This window comes from Salvelinus alpinus, chromosome 8, assembly GCF_045679555.1.
Source record: "Salvelinus alpinus chromosome 8, SLU_Salpinus.1, whole genome shotgun sequence".
In the NCBI taxonomy this organism is placed as follows: Eukaryota; Metazoa; Chordata; class Actinopteri; order Salmoniformes; family Salmonidae; genus Salvelinus; species Salvelinus alpinus.
This window is the reverse complement of record NC_092093.1, coordinates 58612018-58622474: the sequence shown is the minus strand read 5'-3', so window position 1 is coordinate 58622474 and position 10457 is coordinate 58612018. Positions and strand designations below refer to the sequence as shown.

At 39.4% G+C, this 10457-nt stretch overlaps 1 protein-coding gene across 5 annotated transcripts in view; it reads left to right on the top strand.

Moving 5' to 3' along the window:
- Positions 1 to 217: 217 nt before the first annotated feature.
- The window catches only part of LOC139583361 (lethal(3)malignant brain tumor-like protein 4), a 151697-nt gene continuing 141457 nt past the window's right edge, over positions 218 to 10457 (top strand). For all 5 annotated transcript variants that reach the window (XM_071414349.1, XM_071414348.1, XM_071414347.1 and 2 more), the window contains exon 1: positions 218 to 312. The gene's annotated coding sequence lies outside the window, so the exon portion shown is untranslated. The remainder of the gene's footprint in view (positions 313 to 10457) is intronic.

Below are 10457 nucleotides of genomic sequence, written 5' to 3'. Positions count from 1 at the left end.
TTACATGAAATTCAATTCTATTCCATTAAATTGTCAAGTTTTTATTGATTCATTGACAGTAGGTTAGTCTTTTATTATTATTGGCCAATTATAAATACAAGAAAGTATGGACTGTTATACAATCCTTGTCTTGTAGCCTACATTTACCTTATCGTTTGCCCCGCCACCATATTTCACACCTGTTCAATCGCCATCTACTATTTAGTTCTGACTCTTCCAGTAGAGGGCTGTTCGAGAGCATGCGCACAGCCGCAGCGAGAGAACCCTATTCCTCCTGTCACAACATTGAGGGGCAAAACGACAGCCGTGTTGGTAAGGAATTCATAATTTCATACAACCGCTGGGTTACTGTACTTTGTTTTTAAAATATGATCAAGCACACACTATGGAAGAGCTGCATTTTGTAGGACGAAAACTATTCGAATGGCGTGTCGGGTTTTCCCATCGTTTTCAGATGTGTTGAGATGGCTATTCTCGCGCTAATCTCTCATGTTTTCTCCTATTAAGCAAACGAACATATAATATGCTCCTTCCGTCAACTACTGACCCACTAAATTAAGTAAAATCAACTCTGTCTATATATTCGTCAATTTTATTGCTGAAACATTTTCCAAACAAGTGATACGAGATAGTGTAAACACAATGCGTAGCACGGCAGTCAAGCTAAGTGAAACTATAATTTTCTGACTGTGTTCTCGGAGATGTTTCCTCTGCATGTTAGCGTTTTTGGTAGCTACGTGATGAGTTACATCCGTCCTAGTGCGAGGAGACATGTAAACAATGGCAATTAGTTATTTAATTGTTTTTGTTTCCTTGACTTCAGAACTGTTTTCTCTGTTAAGTTGTTTTCTAGTTGTCTGGAGTTTCAGTTTCATCTTGGCACCTTATAGAGGGGTTTTGGCTCTAATATTTAGATCACCTCGACATTGTGTTTAACAACAACCGTTTTTCTGTTTATTTGAACTGACCGGGTGTAGCCTGTAAAGTTTCTCATATTTTGTTTATAAAACCTTAGGCCTAAATGGCAACTTGTTTAGTGTTTTCTAAATGTCACTGTAACACAAACTATCCAGAAAATGTAAAATATAAAATAATATCTGATTCTTAATGATTCTGATTCTTAATGAGATTAAAGTTGCAACATTCATTCTAACAATCACTTACCCCTACTAATAATTGTCAACACCTTATCCTATTCAATGATTAGATACAAGTAGATGCACGCTCATAATTTACTTGAAAAAAAATGTAAATTGTGAATAAAATACACCTGTTGAGTAAAGAATGTAAGGGCTTGTTTGTATGACTGTATGCAGTAAAATGTTACCACAGTCAAACTTCACTAAAGTAACAAAATAAGAATACTAAGCTTAAACTAAAATAGCAGCAGACACACCCCCAGCACACACCCCCAGAAGACACACCCCTTTTTCACAAACAAGGAAAAGGATAAGGGGGATGGATACCTAATCAGTGTGTCTAACCCATTTAACCCAACCCTTCTGAATCAGAGAGGCGCAGGGGCTGCCTTAAACAATGTATTGTTGCTTTGTCAAACCGTTCTTTTCCTTTAGTTCTCTGGTCATTCAATTATTATTACTTAGTAAAACACTACTCGTTAGTCGTATTTCTAAGAAAACAGACCCAAATGTATAATATTTCATAGAGCCCTCAAACTCAACTGGACCTCTAAGCCAGTTCCACTGCATTTTCCCCCATTTGTTTTCCTCTAATCAAGGACTGATTTTGACCTGGAACATCAGGTGGGTGCAATTAATTATCAGGTAGACCAGAAAACCAGCAGGGCCTGGACCTCGTAGGGTAAGAGTTGAATACCCCTGTTCTATATCATCATAGCAGCATGGACTTTCTGCTGTTATATATTCAATTATTTCTATTCAATACTTAATTTCCATTTGCTTTGAAGGTGACTGATTTTGTATCTTGTTGTGTGATTGTCAAAAAGCCAGATTAAAGGTTATATTGTTGAGGTGTTTATTTTGATGTCAGTGTCGGGAAGTAGTTCATATGCTGTCTGCTTTTCACGCCGCAATATAGCTGCCACGCAACACTTCCTGTTGTAGCACACAGATAAAAAATAAAACATGAATAAAGTGTTTTGGCTTGAGAAGCCTCTTCAGTTTATGTGTATCAGTGGAAGAACCTATTCAACGATAACAAATTGGCTAAACTGTGACTTTTATTGCCTCTGTTGAGTTTAGTAAATGATATCTTAACTGACAACATGTGTGGAACCGTATTCTAATCTACACTGTGCCTTCAATATCTCTATTATAGAGAATGTTGCACTGGCTTGGTAAAGTAATTCCTTAGTTTTTACATTTAGCTTCTGCTGTCAAGTGAAGCAAGTATGTCATCGTACATAATAAGGAGATTTGGTGTAGACCTGATATCATTGTCCCGAACTGTAAAGCGTCAGTTTGTAATCTGTTGAAGTGGTTTTGAACTTGGATGGGAACACTTTTTCTCCTTTCTGAATGGTGAATGCTTCTTGCTGATGGATGAGGGTTTATTTGGAAGCTTTATTTTACCTATTTTCATGAACACTTATTATCAGAAGTCAACTATTCGTCTCTACAGTTGGCTTGCACATTGTATAGTCTACAGTCCGGTTAAGAGAGACGTTTTGTACCGTCATTTTAAATATCCTACTGACTGTAAAGCATTCAAAAACAATGCTGGTTACACTTCTCTTAAATTCTGCAGGTAAAATGCATTACGATGCAGTTATGTGTTGTAAGACTTGCATTGAGCATTTGGGTGAATTTATCTATCCCGTTAAGTATGACAGTGGTTCCTATCATGAATATCATCTTTTTAATTTAATTTCTTCAGTATTGCAGTACTAGCTTGGCTTTCTCTCTACGCAGAACATTTAATAACTTCAGTATTGCAGTACTAGCTTGGCTTTCTCTCTACGCAGAACATTTAATTACTTCAGTATTGCAGTACTAGCTTGGCTTTCTCTCTACGCAGAACATTTAATTACTTCAGTATTGCAGTACTAGCTTGGCTTTCTCTCTACGCAGAACATTTAATTACTTCAGTATTGCAGTACTAGCTTGGCTTTCTCTCAACGCGGAACATTTCAGTGACCTTATCTGTTTTAAGTGTATAGTTTTATTGTGTTTGTTTTTAACTATGTTGAATGGTTTGTAACTCTTTGCATACAGCGTTTGCTCCACTAAAAGTTTTGCGACTATGCCGCGGGACTTAGAGGTAATTTGTGGTTTAGTACGGTACCCTGCGTCACCACTTCATTGCTCCAGACCAGCGCAAGGGGGAGTTAGAGCACTGATTATGCTTTTGGGTCCTACTGTGTATCTAACTGACAATGACTGGGCGACATAAACCTAAATAGAAACTGATAATTGTGCACAACTTAAGTATTATTTACTAAAACTGTTGTTATACTAAGGTTTTTATTATTTTATTTTGCTCTTACTGTAGTAGTGTAAGCCACTCCCGACCGGTCAAGTTGTACAGAGCCTGAGTGGTGCCACAGTCTAAGACACTGCATAGCATGTCAAGCTGGGTTGCTACAAATGCTGGTTCAATACCCATGCCGGCCTCGACTGGGAGACCCATGAGATGACTGAATGTTTTTGGTTTCTACCTCTAAAAACGTAAAGAAATAATTCTAAATAACAAACTGGCTTTATTTACAAATTAGTGACAATGTCTCACCCCATGTTCAAGAATGGCCCTTTTCTCACTAATTTTACGTTATTTGAAAATGAAATAATCTCCAAAAATATTGTTTTTGAAACAGTGATTTATTATTAATTTTAAACTATATAAAAGCCCCCCTATTCTCACAGATATATTATTAACCCTGTTATTAGCAGGACAATATAAACTCAGCAAAAAAAGAAACATCTCTTTTTCAGGACCCTGTCTTTCAAAGATAATTTGTAAAAATCCAAATAACGTCACCGATCTTCATTGTAAAGGGTTTAAACACTGTTTCCCATGCTTGTTCAATGAACCATAAACAATTAATGAACATTCACCTGTGGAATGGTCATTAAGACACTAACAGAGACGCCTAAGACAGCACTACAGGGAGACAGGATGGACAGCTGATAGTTCTCGCAGTGGCAGACCACGTGTAACAACACCTGCACAGGATCGGTACTTCCGAACATCACACCTGCAGGACAGGCACAGGATGGCAACAACAACTGCCCGAGTTACACCAGGAACGCACAATCCCTCCATCAGTGCTCAGACTGTCTGCAATAGGCTGAGAGAGGCTGGACTGAGGGCTTGTAGGCCTGTTGTAAGGCAGGTCCTCACCAGACATCACCGGCAACAACATCGCCTATGGGCACAAACCCACCGTCGCTGAACCAGACAGGACTGGCAAAAAGTGCTCTTCACTGACGAGTCGCGGTTTTGTCTCACATGGGGTGATGGTGAGATTCGCGTTTATTATTGAAGGAATGAGCATTACACTGAGAACTGTACTCTGGAGCTGGATCGATTTGGAGGTGGAGGCTCCGTCATGGTCTGGAGCGGTGTGTCACAGCATCATTGGACTGACACGGAACCCAAACCGGCTGCGCTTGTGCGCTATCATGCATACACTTATTTTGTCACCCTACACCAAACGCGATCACGACACGCAGGTTAAAATATCAAAACAAACTCTGAACCAATGACATTAATTTGGGGACAGGTCGAAAAGCATTAAACATGTATGGCAATTTAGCTAGTTAGCTTGCACTTGCTAGCTAATTTGTCCTATTCAGCTAGCTTGCTGTTGCTAGCTAATTTGACCTATTTAGCTAGCTTGCTGTTGCTAGCTAATTTGTCCTGGGATATAAACATTGAGTTGTTATTTTACCTGAAATGCACAAGCTCCTACGCCGCCAATTAATCCACACATAAACGGCAAACTGAATCGTTTCTAGTCTTCTCTCCTCCTTCCAGGCTTTTTCATCTTTGAACTTACATGGTGATTGGCATCTAAACTTTCATAGTGTTACCACGATTACCGGCAAAACAGTTCGTCTTTCAATCACCCACGTGGGTATAACCAATGAGGAGATGGCACGTGGGTACCTGCTTCTATAAACCAATGAGGTGATGGGAGAGGCAGGACTTTCAGCGCGATCGGCGTCAGAAATAGGAATGACTTCCATTTTTGCCCTTGGCAACACAGACGCTTATTGGCGCGTGCGAGCAGTGTGGGTGCAATAATTGAATAACATGGATTTCTAAATTTATTTTGCGACTCTCGCGCACGCGACGTGTCCGATCTGGTCAGCATGTTAGCTTTTTGTCATTGCAGGCAATGGGCCGCAGAGCCGCGCACAGAAGACTGACCTAGCCCATGGGGGAGGGGGGGGACGACCCCCACCCCGCCCCACCACTCTGGGTAGCACAGAGCAAAACTTGGCGCTGACTAGGGAAACGTTCCCTTTGTTCTTAGTGCCAGTCTGCACGTTCAAACTAAAACAATGTAACTAATAATGGCATCTTTATGCTTTCGTTAATAAAATAATGATACAAATAATTGTTTATTTAGATATGGATCCATAGTGAATTACTATGGGAATAAATATCACTGAATTACAGAAATATTGGGACAAAGTTATCCAATGAAGGGAAACAAACGGTTTCTTACTGGAAAATACTCTTTCAAACACACACACGGTCATGTTGTACTGCGCCATCATGGCTATTAGCAGGTAGCTGGACAATAGACTTGCCTAGAAGGAGGGTGGGGGAGAATGTATTTCTATGTTTGGTTGGCTGTATCACAACCGGCCGTCATTGGTTGCAATTTCAGTTTAATCCACCAGAAAAGACCAAAACGAATAATACCACAAAAAGTATTAATATGTATCACATCCAAACGTGATTGGGAGTCCCATAGGGCGGCGCACAATTGGCCCAGCGTTTCTCTCCTTCTAAAAACAGAAATATTTTTTTTTTGTCCTTTACAAATATTATTTTGGCCTTTTCAGATTACAATCGCTGACTTTAGTTTAAAAAAAAAAAAACGAAATAACCTAAAACATCGTTATATATTATCAAGTTGATGGCACAGTCGTATAGCCGGCACCTACATAAAGCTCAGTGACTCACTCATTCATGGCTTTGGATCAAAATAAATAAGTACCAACATTCTTTCTGATAGTCTTTAATAAAGAAATGTTTTGGTTATCCTGACCTGGACACCATGTACAGTATTATAATAACCCATTATGGGCTATTAGCAGGACAATATACCTTTACCAACGCCTCTCTGTGTATTGATACTTTGTGGATGGGGGCTCCCGCAGTGCAAAACACATTGCTGCAGATGCAGGTTCGATACCCGTGCCGGCCGCCACCGGGAGACCCATGAGGTGGCTTTTGGTTTTAATTTAGAATCCTCTAATATGTAATTATTGGCGGAGAGTCACGTCATATTTTTAGATATCCTGTAGTCCTACCGTAGGCGACATGAGTCTCATTAGTGTTGAGTAATGTGGTGTAGGTCTTATTTATTTAAAGAGCATATTGAAGTTAGAAGCAAAAGCCTACAACTATTTTATCACTGTTTCGTGCTGCTCTGAGAGAAGCATGGGGACTGGCCTTGAGAAATCAATGAGATTTTTAAAATCATTTAATCTCCGTTTGGGTATTGATTAGACTACAATTAGGGTGTAGAAATGTCATGCTCTTACTGTAACCTTTACTTAACTAGGCAAGTCAGTTAAGAACATATTCTTATTTATAAGGACAGCCTACTCCTTCCTCCCCGTCGGGGAATTGAACCCCGGTCTCCCGCGTGCCCGCACGACACAGGGATTCTTTAGCTAAATAGCCCAGTACTGTAGTCTACTCCCGACCATCACGTTGTACAGCGCCATATTTTCCGTTACATCCTAATGGAAACCCAGAGGGTTTTTCTTGGAATAGACACACCATAATATTAATCAGATTAAGCAACATTTCTTAAAAATCAGTCCCCATATACTATGTTCTTACAAAAAAAGGTTTTAAATTCTCTAGTACAGCCATTATTGAAGGCTATCAAATGCTTTTCAAAGATGCCCTTTGGTGGTCAAACTAGCACTAACTAGCATGAATAGTTGCCAGTGGTTCACACTTAAATAACGTGCCATACAATTCTTCGGCACCATGCAAGCTGCGTCGCAGTACGCTGCAACTTTTAAAGGACAAAACACTCTATGTACATTTTTGACATGGCGCAAGTTGTCCATTGTTTTAGATTTTAATAGGAGGAAAGCAAGTCACAGATCGGGGGCACCCTGCCATTTCAGCAACATGAAAGTCCATGCCTCAATCGGAAAGAAACACGGTCACTTTTTGAATTCTGCATATAGCCTTCACTTATAAAACCAGTCATTACTAGTTATGTGACACAAGTTTATCGTTTCAGTCAAATCCCTGCATTAAATCTGTGATATTTTAGCTTAATGAAACGGGTAGCTAGATATACTGTAGTTGGAAATGTGATTTTAAAACTGAAATAGAAAAACATTCTCTGGTTTTGAATAAAGCACTAAGGTATTATCTAAGAGAGTGACTGGCTTTCAGTTGTAATGGCCTTAATGGTTGTTTATCAATATGCAAAATGATAACAGATGTTATATCAATTCAATCTCACAGCAGACATGTTGTAGGAATCTTGAAAATCTAGCTCTTCTCTTGTCTCAAGCTTTAAAACCTTGATGATTGGAAATATCACAGAAATTCGGTGAATAAAAGAGACATGATGCATATGAATTGAATGTGTTTTTCATTCATGGATACCATGCTTTGTCAGATATCGGACCTATTCATTTTGACTTGACATCGAATTGAGTTATTGCTGGTGTGTCTTAGTCAGTGTCAAGGCTGGTTTGACATCAAAGAAAGTTAGATGAGGTAGTCTTCATACAGAACAAACTGGTTTCAGGATAATTCTTTTGAACATATTTATATTGTACTGAGAGAGCCAAATCTTGAGTGTTATTGTGCATATATAATATCTATTCTCATCATATATGCACTTTGATGCAGCCTATATGATAACATGGTGACATATGTTGCTGTTGTAAGTCTAGGACATTTTAAGCCCAACTTCTTCATTTCTACTGTGCTTAGAGTGCTATAAGCTAATGTGGCAATGACAAAGCAGATTGCTTCAAAAAAACAACTCTCGTTTCAATAGAATGTTAATGTGTACGTGTTATGTTCTTCTCACCAGCTTCAGAGACTTCCTATTGATCAAGCATACTTTGATTCAGGAGCCGTTTTACTAGACTTGAGGGTTATATTGAGAGTGCCACCAGCATGCAATCTGGAAGCATTGTTTAGCTTTGAGAACAAATTGCCTTTTTCCCTTTGCAACTGAATAGAACATTCTTTGTTGGAAACCCAATTAGAGTTGGGCACGTTTTGTCACAACTTGTCGTTGTGCTAATCATCACTTGCCCGGCTTTTCCGATAGGCAATTCCCAATCCCAGTGTGCTGCGTTTCCTTTAAGCTTGTTTATATGAAATGTGAACACCCAGGGCGTAATAAACATCCTGCGACTCACCGTTACCCTCTATGCTCTCCAGCCTCTGTCCCCTTTTGTTGCGTTGAAGCAACATGGGTGTTTGCTAAGTCACGGAAAAATGTGTGAATTTGTGAAACCTCGTGCTGTGTTGGGGGGAGTGTGTGGTCCCTTAACATACCACATTGCTGCAACTAAAAACTCTTAGCCAAAGTTCCCTCATGCGTTAGTGTCTGTACACTGTCGTAGACAAAAACAACTGGGTTTACTGATAATCCTCAAATCAAAATGAAGGTTGGAGCCATAGGAGATATGTGTTTTTAATCCTATAAAAACGAGTCAAAAATGGTTGTTCTGGTCTTCTTCCACTGCTTTAGACATTTTGTTCCTTGCATTGCAAATGGATAGTAATTACATTTTGAATGGGGAAAAGATGTGAGTTAGAGGAATTTCCACAGGAGTTTATTGAAAAAATGTTTGACGTAACCCCACTGTGTCTAGTATGATGAGACATGGGTAGTTGTATGAATTCCCCTTCCCTCACTTTGATGAATGACTTTGAACTTTTGCCCCTTTTTTTTCTTCTTCAGACCATATGTAATTTACCAGGCTCCATTTGACACTTGACATCATCACATAATAATACCTGTATATTTTAATTCAGCCTGGGTTCTAATGTGCCAGCGATAACACTTCTCAGTCAGGTAGATAATAGAACAGAGAATAAGTGTTCTGTATCTCTCTCTAACTGTTGTGTTAATCCCCAAACTATCAGGTGTGGGTGTATTCTCAGATGGCACAGGAGATAATTGGGGATCCACCTGTATCAGTAGTCACAACCCAGATGAATTATAGATGTCTCAGAGATATGTCACCCTGATGGCAGACTACGCAGAGGCCTTGGCCATCACAGTCAGATTAGGACAGATTACAATTGGTCTTTTTTTTGTTTGTCCCGCGGGCGGTTGAACAGTGATTTTTGTTTTGCTCTTCATTGTTAGAGCACATAGAGAGAGACTGAGCCCAGCTGCTCTGACAAAGGGAGAGTTTAACTGTAGGGTGAAAAGCTTGTATTGGCTACAAACGCCGTGCCTTCAAGCGCCAAGCCTTACCTCTGTTTTGGTAAAAAGATGAGGGATGGGTCTGGAGAAATGTAACCACTCTAATTCATAGACAACGGTATGGACGCAAGGACTGACCATCCATGATATAACAATTTATAGTTTAATTATGTTTTGAGGCTACACAGTGTTTGTTTATATTTACATTGTTTACAAATGGTTTACGACCGTCGAACTAGGCACATGAGACATTTACAAGTTATATTCTAACAAAATAAATTATTATATCATTCATTTATCAGTCAAATGTATGTAGCAATTAACGATTCTAGCTTTAACAGGCAGAACATAAAATGTTCATAATGTTGTGAAAATGTTGCGAAAGGACCGACTCAATTCCCTCCTTTTGCCAAGAATGCACCGAAAGTGTTGGTTAACCATGAGCATATGTCACTGCTGTCTATCTCTCTCTCTTCCTTTTTCCCCTCTACTGAACATGTTTGTGGAGTCTCCATTATAATGTGAATGGCAGTGTTTATTGGATTCTCTTAGCGAGCTCTGTTATTGTGTACACAAACAGGCGTGCCTCTGTGTGTCAGATATTTCAATTTCTTGTCATTCAAAAGCGACATAAAGGAGCCGGGCTCATGATGGAGATGTCTTGTACTGATTTACTGTGGAGGCGAGAAAATGGCAAACACTTTCAGTTCTAGAAAAAAACCTGTCTGATTTTTTTCAATTTAACATATAATGAGTCTCTTATACTTTAAAAGCACGTAATGGGTACATAAGCACAATGTCCTGCAGCTGAGTACCATATCATCTTCTGTCTCTTTCTCAATCTCTCTTTCTCTTTCTCTTTCTCTTTCTCTTT